General features: G+C 45.5%; 2 long non-coding RNA genes across 4 annotated transcripts in view; one reads left to right on the top strand and one right to left on the bottom strand.

Annotated features, from left to right (window-relative positions):
* LOC135319681 (uncharacterized) overlaps window positions 1-18,904 on the bottom strand; it is a 194,722-nt gene that overhangs the window by 159,941 nt on the left and 15,877 nt on the right. The window lies entirely within an intron of this gene.
* On the top strand, window positions 10,107-16,858 carry LOC116150797 (uncharacterized). 2 transcript variants are annotated; one of them, XR_010380468.1, is made up of 3 exons: window positions 10,107-10,175; window positions 15,569-15,749; window positions 15,833-16,858. It is a non-coding gene; the product is annotated as an uncharacterized LOC116150797 (long non-coding RNA). The 2 variants fall into 2 exon arrangements; XR_010380467.1 differs by lacking the exon at window positions 10,107-10,175 and adding an exon at window positions 12,767-13,052.

Raw genomic sequence — 18,904 nt, 5'->3', positions numbered from 1 at the left:
GCTCAAAATTCTCCAAACAGCAGCACTGAATGGAATTCTGCTGGAGTAGGAGAACTGTGGCTGGGCAGTCGAAATCAATTTGTTCCTGTGATTGACATGAGGGCCTGTGTGTCAGCCAAGCTCTCTCATACCATCTGTGCTCTGATTATGATCAATAGGTATTTGTGATATGCCCAGGAAATGCGCTGTTTGATTACTTTTACACAGGGGAGAAGACAAAAGCATCTCAAACCAGAGCCTCTAAATGTGGATATAGAAGCTAGTTGATGAATTATTAGAATATAGAGTTTGCACTGATAAACTTTTGAACTTTCATTGAACTTGTAGATTAAGAATAGGCAGTTTTTCCAAGAGGAAAATTCACCAGACAACCAACAATTTTTCTTTCACATATTTAAGCGAGATGTTCGATCTGGTAAGGAAATAATAGTAATTTATGTCTTTGATAATTGAGAAGGATTATAGTTCTATACACAGAAAAAGCAACCATCACCCGGGCCCTGTGAGTCACAAAGCCATTAAAGAAGAAGCTTCCAGCTTAAAAGCAGATGAAACCTCCGGATTTGGAGCGTGATGTTCTCCAAGAGGGAGCTGAAAGAGGGGAAAGAAATCTCCATCTATTTGTAAAATTAGAGCCCCTGCTCTGCTGCCTTCCAAACAACCATAATGACACTTTTCAGGTTCAGTTTGATCTCCTACACTAAAAGACACACACATACACACACACACACACACACTTCTTTGTGCACAGAGCTCCCTGCATACACACTCTGCACATACAACAGACCCACACTGACCTTCAGTGGGAGGCAACCCTCCAAATATAAGCACTGAAGTGGCCTCCTTCAATCTACAGAGACCCATCATTCTCCAAATGTCATTTGTCCTGTAATCTGTAGGAACAGCCTGGAGCAGATTAAAAGTTGAGAGGGAAGATTGCTGACCAGCTGGAAACATGTATTTGGTACATTCAACTCACTACAAGAAATTATTTTACTGATAAAATAGTGTCAGCTGAGATCAGGTTCCTGAGAGATGGGAATTACTAATTTTGCTGCCATGACCCTGCACAGCTTGTATTAAAAATATACGCTGGCTCATGGCTCTCTGGCTTGGTTGGTACCATGCACCAAAGACTTCAACCAAATGGTGGCCACCCTACAGCTCGATCACCCTTTCTAATGACAGATCCTGTCTCCTTCCTTCCCAGATCTCTTCACTATAATACTTTTGCTTCCCTGGAATTCAATTTGTATTAGTCCTACCACTACTTTTAGCATATACTTTGATAGATGCTCAAAAATGAGAAGGATACAATCTTACCCTAAGTTGCTAATAGCTGCTGTTCATAGGATCACAGGTGTTATAAAGCAAGGCTGGGAAACAGCTAACAAGAACGAAGGACACAGCCTCAAAGAGAGGTGTAGGGATGGAGCCAGCAACTCCATTTTGAGGGGTCTAGCGTGGCTATTTCAGCTGCAAGGAACAGAGATTTAACGCAAGTTTTCTCACCTCATGGGGGTAAGGCGTTATGATAAGCCCTGGCATAAGAAAGTCATCAGGGACTTGGGCAGGTCCAGAGCTCCACTATTCTCCCCATCTCTCTCTCTCTCTCTCGTTTGGAGTCTCTACCTCACCTGCAGGTCTGCTGTCCTCCTGTCTCTACTGACTTGGTTTACTCAGAGTTTCTGTTTCCTCGTAACTGAGGTTTGCACATGACCACTGGAGACCTTCACTCTGTCTCCTGGTGTTTAGTTTTAGCAATCACTGCTAACTGCCTTATTTTCATTTCTAAAAAAGAAAGAGAACATTTCATTGTTTTCTGTCACATTTCACGTGGCCACTCTCCAAGATTACTGGCCGGCCACTAGGCGGACTATTCTAACGCCGATTACCCAACCATGAACCAATTTTCTGTAGCCAAAAGGACCAGGTCATAGGATATAAATAAAGCTGCACCTTCAGCAGGGGCAGTTCAACAAATAAAGGGCTTGACACACATTCTGAAGGTTAGTCTGCCTGGTCCCGGATAACTGGGAAAGTCTCCATGGAGGAAGTTACATTTGAGATGATCATAACAGGGTCCTATGTGTGGACAGGCAAAGACAGAGTAAATGTGGAGGTAGTTCCACAGTCAAAAGCCAAAAAAAGGAAAGCAGGGAGTACATCTCTGAGTATTTGGGTTTGGCTAGAGCAGTGCTTCTCAAACTTTCTGGGTATTGGAATCACCTGCGGGTCTTGCTAAAATGCAGATCCCTATTTAATAAGCCTGAGGTCGGGGGCGGGTGCCTGAGATGTTGCATCTCTAACAAGTTCCCAGGTGAGGCCGATGTGCTGGTACACGCTTTGAACACTAGAGTTAGAACAAAGGGTATGTCAAAGCCTTGAATGCCAAGCTAAGATACTGGTACCTCCTCTGCTTCAGCAAGTACTAAGAAGCTCTGGAGAATCTGGGACAGAAGAATGATATAGTCAGTGTGGTGTTGAAGGACAACTGATTTGGCATTGCTTCGTGGGATAAATCAGAGAACTGGAAGATCAGCTATTTAACAACTGTAAAAAAACCAGGAAAGGGGTAATAAGGACTTAATCCGGACGACCACCGCGGAAGGGGAGAGAAAGGGATGCACAAGGTAAGATACACAACCAGCTGGGCACGTCCTTCCCACTGTCCTAACCCAGCCTTGCCTTAGTTGACAAGAGAAGTTGCTTCCTCAGGCATCATCTGGTGACATCTTTCTATGTCCTTCTGAGGGTGCCTGCTTTTCATTTCAAATCACATCTAAAGATACATCCTCTCTTTTACCTCTAACCCTTAATTTCATTCTCTCTGCCTAACTGCATTTTCTATTGTGTGCAACTTGCTGCATGATTTAACTACATTATAACCATGTAACTATGTTATTTATCTATTATTTCATTGTGTACCAGTAACCAAATTCAGTAACTGCATTTATTCTACTGAGGAGTTTTGTAGGAAGCATATCTGAAGGGCACTAGGCAATGAAGTAAAGTCTATTACTGCCTTATCACCGTCAGGAAAATGATCTGTTTGTTTGCAGTTCACTGAGGTACACAGCTGAAGAAATTGAAAGAGAGCTTAGGGAGGGCCTGAGTGAAGTCCAGATATGGAGATGGATGGATACTCTAAACACTATGCTTTGGTTCAAGAGCCCAGAAAACAGTTGGGATGATATCCAGTAGGGAAGTTTCCAAATCACATACTGACAGGGAAGAAGAGATAGGGAGAAAACCCTATTATTAGAATTCAGAACCTCCACTATTACCCAGCTTACCCAGCCCCTGCTATACATTTAAAACCAAGCAAGAGATAAGCTTGTGGTTAAATACAAATCCTAACTGAAATTTTCTTAAGGCTAAAGGCTTCATAATATCCTGAGATTATGGATATAAAGAAAGGAATCTGTGCTTACCTATTGGATTGTTCATGCCATTTTGAGGTCAAACTCTGAATGCTGAACTTTGGTTTTCTGGTTGAACATCTGAGATCCCTGTGCATTAAGTAATTTACACACCAAGCAGGACTTTAAATCCAATCCTTTTCCTCTTAATGCGATGGGATTTTGTGCAAACATATAGACTTTCAGCTCAAAACCAAACAGTTGTTGCCGATCAAAAAACAAAATAAAACAATAATTTGCTGTGTTTAAAAAAAAAAAAAAAAGACAGAAAAAGAATTGTCCAGCCCAAGAGACTAGAGCTATTTTGATTGCACAGGAACATAATTAGAGTCAGAAACACAATGGAGGAAATATCCCCAAAGGAAATCAAGATTAAGATGCACACTTCGTCCTCCTACGAGCGCCAGCCTCCCAAGCCCACAGGTCATTTTGCTTGACAATGTCACATCGATTCACATTTCACAACACACTCTTAACTTTAGAATCTTAATGTGCTAGTTGGAATTAGCTATATCTTTTGGAGAGAAGCCTGATCTTGACCATGTCCTTCTTTGGAGAGACTTCCTAGTTGGTTGGAGGCATCGGGCCAGATGCCTTGTCATTCTGAAAAATGGGAACCAGGAAGAAAGAAATAATAAATGTGTACGTATGTCTGCCTACATGTAAAAATACATATATACATAAATTGGACATACATATTTTATATATATAAAACTGAACACATGGCATGTCATATCCTTACAGGATACTGGGAAACCATGCTTTGAGGAAAACATGGAATCTGGGGGAAAAAAATCCCTGTTCAGTAATGACTGTAGTAATCATTTCACTGTGTATATGTATATCAAAATATCATGTTGTACACCTTAACTCTATACAATTTTTATTAAAAAAATAAAATACAAAAAAATAAGAAATGAGGAAATGAGACCTCTTATATTCAGTAAAGGAAATGGTAATGAGCCAAACTTTCTGTCCCCATTATTTGAAGTAAAATGGGGTCTGGGCCACCAGGAAGCTGCAGGGAAGGAAGGAAAGGCTTCTGAAGAGTGGTGTGAATCTGCCATCTGCGTGGATCACTGGGCAGGGGAAGGAAACAGACATCACAGCCCCCTTCCTTTTCTGCACTGGGTACTGGGGGTCAGGACTGTGGGCACATTTCTGAGAGTCCTGGTGGTGGCTGGATGGGGAGGGTGGAGCAGGAAGCCAGCCTACTGTGATGACCATCTGTGCTGGCTCAGGCACTGCCTCTGGGGAAGGAAATCCCCCTAATGCCACCAATCCTGCTTCCTGCTTCCCTCTGTGCCACCTCCTCTCCTAGCCCCACTTCACCAGAAGTAAGAACCACTCTCATCCCAAGGAACATCCTTCCCTGAGAGGTCATGGTCTACATCACACAGCTATGAAGAGGCAGCAAGGGAAAGAAATCCAGCCTCTTCCATTGCAGATCGAGGCAGGCTCATTCCTTCGGCCTTGTGAGTGGAGCTTCACGGCACACGTGACTGCCTGGTGGGCCTTGCCTCCTGGGCTGCAGGATGGACACTGGGTTCAAGCCTCCTGTACTAGGCTGGACCTTGCCCAGCGCTTTCACACCAAAGTTGCATACTGCCACTCTCTGCAGTGTCACCCTCCAGACAGTCATCATGGAACCCTCTCCTCGGTCCCAGTGGCACCCACAACCACCCACTGCTCCAAAAGGCTTTGGGGGCCTAAGTATAGATGCATATTAGAGTATTTTCAATGTTATGAGAATGATAATAAAAATTTGAGGACAAGAGTCACATTTAACCTACAAATGGATGTTGAGAAGAATCCCTGAAAGAAATTACTATAAAAGAATGATAATAATGGTAAAAACACTTAAGTGGGGTGGAATTTAGGGGTGGCATCGTGGAGAGCATGGGTGTTTTGAGCCATTCCTACCCGAAGGATGTCAGTGAGTTGATGTAGAGAAGACTTTAGAGAATGCTCATAATGCACCTGCCAGGACAGCCACAACAAAGAGCCTGGGCAGAGAAGGTCCCTGCACAGGGGAAGAGGGAGGCACAGCACGAGAATGGCTGCACCAGAAGTGCTTGACTACAGAGCCAGCCCTTCCACCCAGCATGGACTAGAACCTGGTCGTCAAACAGAGGAGGTGCTTACCCCTCCAGAGACCAGATGAAGGTAACATGGACAGACCCATCTGGGTCACTAGGGAGGTGTGCACCGGCTGGCTCAACCTCCATTCCAAGCTTCTCAGGGGACCATCCTATACCGCAAACATTGGAAAACAACTAAGTTTCCGGCCCTCCTGTGCCAGTAGGGGTCCAGATGGGATTAGGTTCCACGAATCAGACACACTGGTGAGAGGCCTCAGTTTAGAGCCCAGGTACGTGGGGTGAGAGGCAGGGCATGAGGGTTTCACTTGGCTGGCCCAGATCACGGAGGAGGCGGTGGGCTCTGCGGCGGGCAGGTGAGACCACAGCCCTCCCCAGTCACATCACACAGGAATTCTTCAAGCTGGAATTGTTTCTGGGAGTGCTGACTAGACCCTGCTTGTCCAGCCCTTCACAGTGTTTGTAGGCCACTTAATATCTGATTATTAATCCCCTCCTGTTTCAACTAGCCAGTGATTTCTGTTATCTGAATCAGCACAGGCATTGGTGGACCTAGCATGTTTGACACTCAGAATGGATCATCTTTTTAACACCCTCTTCTATGTGACAAAACTATTTTCAATGATAATTATGTAATAATCTGTAATTATTGTTATTCTCATTATTCATTTGTTTTAAAATAATCACTTTAAAAGAATAGATAATTTTAAAGATACTATTTAAATTCAGTCAAATACTTTATGAACTAAAATTTGCATTTACTAAATTTTAAATGCTAAAATGCCAAGTGGTCACACAGAAGCAAATTGAATTAACTCAGGTTTTGTTTCTTGGCTTTGCAATCATTCTGCTACCGTCATTTATCTGTTGTTTAAATGCAAGGAATACCTAGTACCACGGGGACTGGGGACACAAACTGTGCCTAGAGACAACTCGAATCATCCAGAACTGTGTTTGCTGGGCATTCTCCTAATTAACTTTCAGGTGAGATATAAAATATATATGCATATATATATATATATATATATGAATACATACAATTAAAATTCAACAGCCACCACAGCAATTGTTTAGAATGTGGACCAACGAAAGATTCGGGGGGAAAAGTATTTTATCACTGACATTGTTTAGAATTGCTGGCATGGGGATAATAAAAAGCAGACTGACTTACAGTCGATTTTATTATTGGTTTTAAATTCTCAGCAGACATTGCAGCCCCAGACCATGTGCACCAGCCAGGAAGATCCCTCCCGCTGCCCACAGCGGTGCCACTGAGCCTGAGATGAGCGAGGGCTGGGCGTGGTTCCCAAGCTTGAGGGCTCTGGGAGGGCCGGAGGCATGAGGGCAAGGGGTGAGGGGTGAATCTGAGACCCAGGGCCTCCACTGCACTCAATCTGGGGGACTCAATCCAAGACCCTCATGACTCCCCCAATTCTCACGAATCACTGAAGCATAAAGATGCCCTCACAGATTGCCTTTGGTGAAGAGGAACCGAGAGCCCCAAGCTCTGCTGAAACTCTGGTGCCGGATTCTCAGTGGTGAAGTGAGTCACTCACCCGCATGTGAGGGAAATGTGCGTTTCAGCACAACTGAAAATCCCCTCATGTCATGAGCCCTTCAGCTGAATCCACAGATGTTAACTCTACCAATGCCAACATTCCATTTCCATCTGAACCCTGAAACTCCTTGATTTGTCAAGCAGATGAGCTGTACACCAGTGTGTTTGGGGGGTCAGGGAAACCAAAGGCCTCCAGTCTCCATGCAAGGCCATGACCCGGGCACTGTCTTTAATGAAAGCACCTTCTCTCTCTTCCCCTCCAAGTGGTACCCACCCTGAGAGACACTGAAAGTGCTCTGAGGGCAGAGCCCCAGTTTCTGTCCAGTGACCCTCACACTTCCCAGGGGAGTAAGTCTGATGAAAGGCTAATTTCCCAGTTTCGGAGAGAGTCAAGCATGTCTTTCCTCCTCCAGAAGAGGGACCTTTAACGTAATGGTACAGACTCACACAGGAGAAAGGAAAACAGAAGCTGATTATAACGCTGGCTCCCAAGACCCCGTAGGAATCAAGGGGAGACTCTCTCCTCAGGCAAAGAGGACAGCAGTTACTCACCACCCCAGGAAGGCACTGTGCACTGGTGGAAGAAATGCAGGTGAACCTTGCCTGATAATCAAGGGCCCTCAGAAGGCCTTTCTCCTCCAGGCAGCAGCTGGCCAGACATCCATCTGCAGGTCCTGAAGATGCAGCCACAGCAGTAGGGGCTTCATGCCAGCCTTCATGCCTGGCACTGTCCAGGGGAGGGCCCCTACACCTCATTCCTTAGGACCAGTAGATGGTGTCCTACCAACAGAACTGGCAGAAGAGACAGGGCCGTCTAGCCACATGGCTCATGCCCAGGTGTTTGGAAGTAGGGTTGCCCTGACTCATGCATTTCAAACACAGCACTGGCCCCTAAGCTCAGATTGCTGTATTACTGTCAAGTCAGCCAGCCTTGTATCTAAGGACTACAGGCCTTAATTACTCCAGGAAACAGTCAGGTGGCCAAAGAAAGGCTTGTTACAAAGGCCCCTTTATTGAAAGGGCCTTTGCCTGGATTGCTCTAGGAACCCCTTACATCAGCCACCAGCCCAGTGCTGGGAAGCAGGACAAGACAAGTCACCCTCTAGCCTGTGCTGGTCTCCTGAACCAGCATACCTTAGGTCTGGCTGGCTTAGGTTTCCTGGCTGTGTGACCTGGGGTAAGTCACAGAGCCTCTCCAAGGCCCAGTTTCCATATCCATAAAATAGAGCTAATCAGTGGGAATTTCACCTACATTTCCTGAATGCTGAGTGCCCCTGAGTTAGTGGAGGTGCCTAACACCCCTGGGTCAATCCCAGCACTGCTGAGCAGTGTTTGTGCCCTCCACTGGGGGGCAAAATTGAGTGGTGCTTTCAATTGTGCCCCAGTCCCTCCATCCCCTCGCATGTAAGTAAAAGAATGTGTTTGGAGTGAATATTGTTCTTTTTTCCTAGCCAGGATCCACCACTCTCCCTGTCTGCAGGGGTAGGGCAGAACCCCCGCCCCCGACTCAGGACAGCAGGGGAAGGATAGCTATTCCCTCCCCTTCGTTCCCTAGAAACAGAGATCCACCTAGATAGGCCAGATCTTGGCCAGCCCTAAACCTGGAATCTGAAAGGAGGGTGTGAGACAAAGGTTCAGGGAGCACGGAGATTCCTCCTGATGTTGGCAAAACTGGAAGGAGGCACTGAGGCCTTGCCCAGGAGGAGAGGATGCTGCAGGGTCCATGAACACTGCTCCTGGGGTGGACCTGGCCTGTACTTTTGCTGCCCCAACCCCATATTCCTGCTGCTTTTCTGAGCTTGCTTTCCTAGGCTTCTGCCAATGCGGTAAAGTACTGGATGGATAACCTTCCAGTATATTGCTTTTCTGTTTAAGTTAGCCAGATTTGGGCTCTGTGGTTTGTAAACAGGAGTCCTGCCTGATGCTGTGAAAGATACAGGCCAGGGAGAAAAGTACCCAGAATATGGGGGGGGAATGTTCTTTCATCTGCCGACACAAATATATTTATCATAGCATTATTTAAGTTTGGGGAAATGAGAGAGCTCATACCTAACAGAAGTGAAATGGTTAAATAAACTCTGATCCATTCGCTTAGAAAAGTAAGTAGTCTTCAGAATAGCAGGCGAGGATGATGCAATGACCAGGAAAGTGCTCGTGAGACAGACTGACAAGTGAAGGCCAGATAAGAAACTGTATGTGCAAGATACGTGACCCTCTTCCCCCAGAATTTAAGCTTCCCTAGGGGCTGGGATGTTCATCTGTCCTGTTCGGGGTCCTATCTCCAGGCTTTGGCAAGAGCAGACATTCAACAGCACTTAAGGAAGGAAAGAGTGAATGAATGTCTGAATCAACTGTCTGCACAGGGGAGGTGTGGGGAAACACGTCCTTACGTGGTATTAGTGACTGTTGTAGGTTAGTCAGATTTTGTAAAGCTGTTGTTTTCTGTTTCCAGCGTTTCTTTCGTGTGGTTTTATTATTTTCCTGGGAAGAACATTTTTTTCTTAGTCCAAACCACAGGAAGGTGACCCAGCTTCCCCTAATAGTTCTGTCCTCTCTTGAGAGCCTTAAGCTGCCACCAAACAGGGTGATTAGGGCAAAGGAACGTTTGCTCCCATTGCCAAATGGAAGTGCTGGGCCGAAGAGTCTACCAGTCCGTCAGGAGCTGGCTCCTAGGCGGGCAGAGGGAACACCGCCGTCCTGCGGCTGCAGCTGCGAGCACCGGGACCTCACCGCCCAAGCCCAGCCTGGGAGCTCGAGTCTGGCGGTGGGGTGAGGGGCAGGTGCCCAGGCCCGGTCAAAGGCCGCCGCCCTCCTCCATTCCCCGCGGGCTGTCGTGTCTCCACCACCAGTCCCTGCACACGCAGCGTGTAAACAGCAGCAGATTCAACAGGCAGAGGGAGTTCAAAGGGGTCAACCGCCCCACCCAACTGGCATTCAGCTGAGGCCGCCTCCAGCTTAGCGAGTAGGATCGAGTCCCACCTCGGAATGACTAAGCAGGGAGGCGGAGGCGTCAGCATTCTGCGGAGGGCCGGAGGTCGGCTTCAGGGAACCCTGAACTCTTGCAGCAAAGCGGAAAAGAGGATGCTGATCAGTCAGGTGAGCTGTGAGAAAAGATCGCTGGGCGGGGCTGGCTGTGGACCCTGCTGAGGCCACTGTCTTAGGACACCACTGGCTCGCATTCACTGTGACAGTTATATTCCCTCTTTCCCTTTCTCTCTCTGTCTGTGTCTCTCCCTCTCGCCTCCCCCCCCCCCCCCTTCCTATGCACACACACGTTTTCTTCATGATAGAATGGATAAAGCCACACACAGGAAAATGCTGGACACAAAGAAAAGAAGACACACATAAAAAAGCACATGCCCTGCCCAGGCTCACATTCACTTGTTTCATGCCTTCTTCAGAAATTCTTCTCTGCAGCTGCCACTTCCCGTTCTTGTATCAAGACATCTTACATCCTGGTTTGATCCAACCAGCACAAGCCCAGGGCTTCTTGGCACAGCCTGCAGGTATATTTCCCTTGTGAACCTGTGCTGCATTGTTTCACGGGTTGCCTACAGGGCAGTACAGGCTGGGTGGCAGCCCTCCTCAAAGCTCTGGGTCCCGTTCTGCAGGGTCTCTCCTCCAAGCCCCTGAGGCACCAGAAGCAGCTGGATAGAGCCCTCTCCTCAGAGTTCTGGGTCCCAGCTCTTTGTGGTTCCTCCTCCAAGCTGAGGTTCCAAGCCAGTCAGGCGGCACTCTTCCTCGAAGCTTCCATGTGCCGATGACCCCAGCCTCTTGCCTCTGTTTCCCCAGCCCTTCTGGGGGTAGCTGCTCCCTGCAGTTACCTGTCAGATACTTCAGGGTTTTGCTCTTTCAGTCTGCTAGTACCAGTTTAATTAACTCCCTTTATTAAATTCTCTCTGTTAAAATAACTAGGGTGATCAACCTTCTACCTGAATAACGTTTATATAATCAAAAGACTTTCTGGAGTGTATTAACAGTTTTTGTTTCATTGGTTAGTTTTATTGTATTTAATTTAAATTAAAATTCACTGAATTTTTTCCAATTATGCTTTAATTTTACAATTATTAAAAAACATGGTGGTTTCTGTTTTCCTAATTGGACTCCTATATTGATACAGGAAGAAGGCTATTAGGAAAATGTGTGTCAGGTTGAATCTGCTAGTGAAGACCCTTTTCTCGGTAGTTTGACAGAGGACCCATCTCCTCCTTAGCTGGGGTGGGGAGAAGAAATTTCCATCCAACATGTTCAAATGACAATCCCCAAGGAACTGTGTTCAAGGCCTAATTGGAAGCTACCATGCACGAGGCTTTCCAGGTTACCAACAATTTCTTATATTCTGAGGGTTTTAGGTACAGATGAACAGTGGGGGAACATATGTCTTTTAAAAAGCCAAGGATTCTAGACTACCTGAAGGAGGGTCTTGGCAAGGGAAATAAGAGCCAACTGGAGAAGAGAATGCAGTAGAACAAATGTACAGAAGGAGTTAAGCAACCTAACTGTATATAAAGACCAAAGGGAGGCCACTGCATTCTCAGTCGGGAAGGGAGGGTCTACTAAAATCACAGGTGGTTGCAATAACCACACATCCATTCAGTGCTGAATTTCCATTCCCTATCTCCTTACTTTGGGAGCAATTAGTCTCGGGTGAAAAACTGCACTTGCAGCTAATTGCACCTGCAATTACCTACTTCCGGGTGCAATTAGCCACTTGAACCTAATTCTGAGTGTGCAAGTGTTTAATTTCATATGTGCGGAGGTGATTCCAGATACAGTTAGTTGTGCCCTCAGTCTTTGCACCTGCAACTAATTGTGACTAATAAAACAAGTCTTCATGTAAGTCAGGTTGAGGGCACATATGGTGGACTCTGGGGAACCAAGAATTCGATCACTGATAAGATACAAGTGTACTAGAGGGAACAAAGGGACAAATTATTAGAACTTGTCATTCTTTGGATCTATGGTCATTATCCATGTCCCCTTCCTACAGCTTGTTCCTCCCAGACCATATAATATGAAGTCAGCAGATGAGAGGTCTGAGTTGGAAAAGATAACAGAGCAACTCTTCTGCTGACATTGAGGAATGTCCATAAGGCATAAGTTAAAATTACATACCAGCCAATTTCCCATTATTTGGGTCAACTCTGATGAGGCTGTCCAAGACACTTAGGTAATAGACATGTACTGAAATCCTACTATGTGCTTAGTCATAAAGTGAATCTAGAGATTACCAGTCATGGCTTCTGCCTTCAATTTATGTCAGTTCTGTAAATATTTATTGAGTACCTACTATCTGCTTGACATGTCAAAGTGCTCATGGGTTTATTTGGTAAATCCATTTATTCTGTCATTCTACAAATAGGATTTATTTCCCTCTTGGAATCCACATTCAAGTGGGGAAAACAGATGTTAAATAACTACTGACACAATTAATGTCTTCATTATAGGGGCTGTGAGAGTGTATGACTGGGACCTGCCCTCGGCTGAGAGTTCAAGTTAGGCTTCTGCAAAGAACTGATGATTGAGCTCAGATTTGACAGATGACTAAGAGTTACCTAGGCAAGGGGCTAGGGGATAGAGTTCCAGGTAAAGGGAATGAAGTTGCAAAGGCTCTGAGGCAGGAAGGAACATGACATTAAGAAATGGAAAGAAGGCCAGAGCGAGTGGAGCAGAGTCAGGGTGTGGGGGCATGAGGTTTATGTGATGAGTGAGAGGAGGTTCTTCAAAGTACCCAAAAATGTGCCCCATGAAAGAACTGATGATGGTCCCTACCAGAAAGGAGGGCAGTGTGTCGCCTCTCAATGTTAGCCTAGAGGGAATGGTGTTGTGAGATACATTTGTTTGCCCCTCTTCCTCTAATCTCACCAGTACCAACTGGACCCTAGAAGAACCAGAAGAGAAATGAGGCAGAAAAAGGGTAACACTGCAAGTCAACCCCTCCCTCCCAACTGCACATCCCGAGCTTAAGCTTAGGTAAGTAACTTTGACTTGGAGAGGAGCCTGAAGTGTTACATTAGACTGGTCTGGACTTTAATATTTGAAAAATCTCATTCTCAAAAATGAGGCAGTTCTAATTGTTATAAGTAATCCAGAAAGCTATGGAGTCTTAAGATGTCTCTAAAGGATGGGTTAATAGAGTCCCACTTGAGAAGATCTGAAGGTTGAATGGAAGGGACATCCAGCCTCTTTGTGACCGCACTCAATTGAGGTCTGAGAAGGCAGGGAAGGTTCCACAAAGATAAGAAGGACTGATAGGCTTTGGTAGAGAGGAGGCCTGTCACTGCAGGAGAATGGTGTGAACACAGAGGACAGAGTCCATTCTCTGTTGGCTGGGAAGCCTCAAGAAGTTGGGCGTGGCTGGAATGGATGGTCTGAGGTGTGAGCAGTAGTGTTGGATTAACATGGGGTAAAGTCACATGGAGGGAAAACTTGAAGGCTGGTCAATAGGAGTAAGGGGTCTCTAGCATCAAACGCAGCTTCTCTTCCAAACTCTTACCAAGCAGTAAAATGACTTAAACTAGAGGGGGTTTCATTTAGGCGAGTTCCCTTCCAGGGCTGAAATTATGACTTTCTCCCCCTATTTCCCGGTAGGATGGTAAGAAGCCACACTGTGAAGACATTTCCTCCCCATCCTAACCCCTCCCCCAGCACTCCTGGCCAAGAGGGAACATGAGCCATGCAGGTCTTCAAGGATACGAGGAGAGGAGGAGGGACCCCTCTTTTCCTCCCTTCTCTCTATGGCCAAGACTGGCTCGGTGCCGCCCAGTTCACCTACTCCTCCCTCAGCACACAGGAAGGGTCGTGCACCTGGATCCTAGGCAGGCAGCCAGTGCAGACCTGGCCCCTCAAATATTCAAGGCATCCTTTCACTCATTCTCCCCTTCGAGCTCTTGAGACTAGAAATAAAGGACTTCGAGATGGGAGACATGTGATGGCAAGAATCTGCTTCCCTGCTCAGATAGGAGGCATCAGACCCACACCAGACCATAACACAACAGTGCTGGGTTAAGCCACTGAGATGTGGGCTCATTCATGACTGTAAAATGCTGTAGCCTAGTCTACCTTGACAAAGCTGCACACACCAAACCCCAACATCCCACACCCTCGTTTCCCTCCCTTCTGCCCCCTTCTCACAACGCCTTTGGCCTCATTCATTTCCATGCAGCAAAGTATTCCTAGCTCCAGAGGTGGGGGAAGAACCACAAAGAAAATTCAGGCCTTTCTCTCCCTGGAGCATGAACGCTATCGCACTCCCGGGCCATGGCCTTGGCTGGCCCCCTTCCTGGAATGTTCCTCCTCCAGGTGTTCATGTCGGGGGCTTCTCCTCAGCCGAAATGACCCTTTGTCAGAAAGGCTAGGGGCACCTGCCCAACTTACCATCACAACACCCTCCTTTACTGCTTCAGGCATTTATCAGTCTGTGAAATTATCTTATTTGTTTATTGTCTTTCTCCTCCTCAGATGTCATCTCCATGAGAACTAGGTCTATGTTATTTCTTTAATGCCAGTAAATAGGTGTGGAGTGAATGAATGAATGAACGAACGATATAAAGATCCTCACTGTGGGGTTAGCTCATTCCGCTTCCTTTACAAATGGGGAAATGGAGCCCTTTTCCCTAAAAAGAGGAAACAGAGAAGCGGCTAATGCAATTCTACCATGCTAGCTGTTTCTGGAGTGCTAAACTTGGATGTGATTTATTCAAATGAAGACTCTGGGGAAATTGTTTCAGAGGGATCCATAAAACAAATGTCATTTTCACCTGGAGAATTCACCCAACCTTCTAACCAATTTCAAATATAGTTCTTTAATGCAGATTTGACAAATTTGAAATCTCTTACACAAAGCCATTTATCATCGAATGTGTGCCTACCCTGCACCACAGTTTAAGTTATAGCTTTTTAATGGGGTAAAACATTTCTATAAAATCATCAAAATACCTTAAACCAAAACTGCCTGTAAGAAATAGATGAGTTTCAAGCATTGATTCAACCCCTGAAAACGTCAGCCTTGCCATTGGCACCATGGGCACTTCTAATAAAAGCAGCTAAGGAGGTATAATGAATATCCAATGAACCATTTTGTATGTCTATGTGGCTTCTCGAATTGGAAATAAATCAATGAGCCTTACAAAATGCATATTTTAGTGGTATATTCATAAACAATAATCTTGTTCTTCTATCATGACTCGAGTGTCATTCTTTTTATAACACAACTGAAGATTTAATAATTTATTTTATATATACATGACCCAGAGCTTAAAGGGGGAGGGCAACCTAGTGCATGTTTGATTTTTAAAACATCCTTGTGTGTGGAAGCTATGTGAATCATAAAGGTAAAACCAAAGCACTCACAATCTAGTAGTAAACATGGGAACATGTGAAACTGGTAAACAACGTAGAAACTTCCAAGAATACAATACCAGAAGGTAGCCTGGACCAAATGCCGTGGGCTAGTGAATGAAACAGACGGCATGAATCCTGCTTTGCAGGCACCTCTTGGCCGGCTCAGCCAGGGCAGCAGTCTCACTGGATTGAAACAAGTTCCTCCAGCAACAGTGTGGTGTGTTCCCCTGAAGAACCGCCCCCCGACCCACCACCACCTCGACCCTGCCAAAAGGTTCAGCTGGGCTGTCCCCCCGCCCCCACCGCCACTTCCTCAGCTGGAAATGGGTGAGTTGCTGTCCCTCCCACTGGCATGGGCTCAAACCCTATGATCCAAAGCTGCCTCTCTATCTCAGCAACTTCCCTTCCAGAGGCCAAATATAACCAGCCCTTTCCCGGCTCACAAAAATTCCAATCAGACGGCTGTGCACAGTGACAACCGGCCAAAGAACGTCTCCCCAGCCCACAGCCAAAAATAACAGCCACTTGGTGAGTATGGGCTAGAATTCTTTTTTTCCTGTTGTTGGGATTTTGTTTGGAGGTATTTTTGTTTTGGTTTTGGATTGTTTTGTCTTTGTCATTTGGAAGTAAACGGAGTAACCGAAGAAGTTGCTATGTCAACATCCCATGTTAGACCCATGGGTTTCAATCTCGTTGTGGGGGGTCAGGACCAGAAAAGTATTCATCTCTTCCACCTCCCCAGTCACCCATATAGAAGGACAGTCTAGTAAGTGCATCTGCCCAACTCTGTCCTGCAGTGCCTCCTGCACAGCCATCATCACACAGGGACCGACCACTAGGAAGCCTTTTCTCCTCAGTCCAGCTGGAGTGACTGGAAGAGGCTCATCTCTGGGGCTGGATGGGGTCAATCCCATGTTTATAGCCATGATGCACCTGGGCAGCCAGCAGGCTGTGGGCCCCAGAGCTGTCAGTTCTGTGCCCTCCGCAAGTACGAAAATGACTTAAATTATTAATTTATTTCTTTAAAAGTACACAGTTTTCAACAGCTACCAAGCCCACTTTTGATCTGCCTCCTGACACACAAGGCTCTTGTCAACCAGGTTCTCTGCCGGCCAACAGACATGTCTTGTTAAATCTTACCTAGCGGGTGACACTAAATGGAACTGTGCTAAGGAGATCCAGGCTGGGAAAGGTGAATATCTCCACTGTGCCCTATTTCCAAATGCAATGAATAATAAGCAATTGTGCAAAACTATAGCCTTCAATTGTTGGAACACCTTTGTTCTTTTGTTCTTCAAAGGCAGAATGTTTTCTGGCATGTTGCTACCTGAGGAAAAAAAACACTCCCTTAATTTATACATGTGCGTGCATATCACACAGATACATCTCATTTCTTGTCGCATTGCATGCTGTCCCAGGACCAATAAATAATTTATGTATTTAATGCATTTATCAGCTCTCCTGTGTGTGTGTGCGCGCGCATGCGCGCGTGTGTGTACGTAGACATATTTTACGCACCCGTGTCAAACATGTCTTCTATATTAACAGAAAGCCAGCAACCTCTCGGGTGTTTCTCCACCATGAAATCAACTTTGTGTCTTATGCATCAAATGAGTGAAAAGTGGTAACAGGTCCCTGTTCTTTACGCAAAGCTAAGCGCTTGTTTCCACCAGAAAGGGAGCTGTACTAAGCATTTCACCTTGCATGTTTTCTGAAATTGCTCCCCTCCCTTATTCTTTTCTAAGGAAGGTCTCTATTACTCCAGGGCCATGTAGACTGTAGAGGGAAAATGGCTCCTAAGTTTCAACTTGTTCTATTTGGGTTGCCTTTTCTTTGCTTCCCCCTCAGAATATTTCTCATGCTTGTCATCAAGAACAGCTTCTGAAAACCCAGCAGTGTCAAGTGTGGTAACAGGTGTGTGTGTTTGGCAGTCCTCACCTCCACTGCTATCCATGGGCTCCAACTTGGTCATCATTCACACCCTCGTGGCAGCAGTGTCTTGGGGTGCTACCAGCAAGATGACAAGCAGCAAGAATAAGCACAAGGGTAGCAGCTGCAGTGGGGCAAAGTCAGGTGACTGCACCTGGCTAATGATGCCTTTCTGCTCCAGCCTCCTCTCTCCACCCTCCTTTCTCAACTGGCTTTTGTGTTTCATGGATGCCATGAAAGAATCACCAGAATGATACAATCTGAGAGGAAGCGATCTCAGAAACATCTAGTTCAACCTGCTCATTTTAAAGATAAGGAAATCGGAGCCCAGAGCATTTAAGTTCCTTGGCCAAGCTCAGGCAGGTGGTTGCTGGCAGAGTAATGACACGAATCAATTAACTGAACCTACTCTAATGGTCTTTCCACCATTCCACTGTGGCTTTCCAACATTTGTTAGCACAATCCACTGTATGGAATAGATTTTACATCATGACCCACAATATCTGTACATGTATACAACTGACACAAAAGTCTCACAAAACAATACTTATCTTAACTGTATGTGACACACTGTGGTATTTTCTATTGTAGTACATTCATTTTAAAAGATTCTGGAGATTGCTTGGCAGCGTGTATACTAAAACACAGAGAAGACTAACATGGCCCCCACACAAGGATAACATGCAAATTTCCCCCATATTTTCTTCACATTTACCAAATGTTCCCTTTCTTTCCAGGGATAATATTTATAGATACACAGTCAAATAATTTGCATTTTTCCTAATTAGATACATCTACTGAATGTCTAGGAAGGTGGGGTTGAATTAGAGACAGAGAGGGGTTCCTTCCAGCTCTAACCTGTCAGGCATCCAATCAGGAGTGATCTTACTGTCTGATCTGTCCTTAATTCTGAAAGACAGAATGATCTAGTAGAGAGAACACTGGGTCTAGTCCTGGCTCCCCCATCTTCCAAGTGTGACTTGGGGTGAATTTTCTCTGGGTTCTGCTATCTCAACTGCAAGAGCAAGCTGTTGTTAACTGACAGAGTTCTGAGAAATGAACAGAATAATGCAAATGAATGCAATAAGAAGCTCTATTCACAAGACTGGTCCTGGAACAGCAATGGTCTTAAATTCTCACATTTCAGAGAAATATGGTGTCTCAAGATGTTTCTGGATTCTCATCAAAACACCTGCATAATGTATTATGAATAAATTTGGCATAATAAAGAAAAACTATATTTTGGAACTGACTCAGTTTTAAATGCATTTGCAGGTGTTTAGAGAGGAGAGGTTGACCTTAAATCTTGAAGAGATTCAGCCTCAGAAAAGCAGAAGTCATTGAGGTCAAAGATGACTCCATGCTCTTGAAAGGGAAAGGTGGTCAGTTACAAATTGAAAAACATATTCAAGAAAGGTTGCTGTTAGTGAGTATGAAGAGGAATAATTGAATGAACATATGGTAATATGTTCAGCTACAACAGCCATGCTGAAGGCTGGTGGGGCAAGTGAGGTAGAGAGAATGAGAAGAGAGAGTTCCAGGTATACTCGGAG

This window comes from Camelus dromedarius, chromosome 3, assembly GCF_036321535.1.
Source record: "Camelus dromedarius isolate mCamDro1 chromosome 3, mCamDro1.pat, whole genome shotgun sequence".
Classification (NCBI taxonomy): domain Eukaryota; kingdom Metazoa; phylum Chordata; class Mammalia; order Artiodactyla; family Camelidae; genus Camelus; species Camelus dromedarius.
This window is presented reverse-complemented; position numbering and strand designations above follow the sequence as displayed.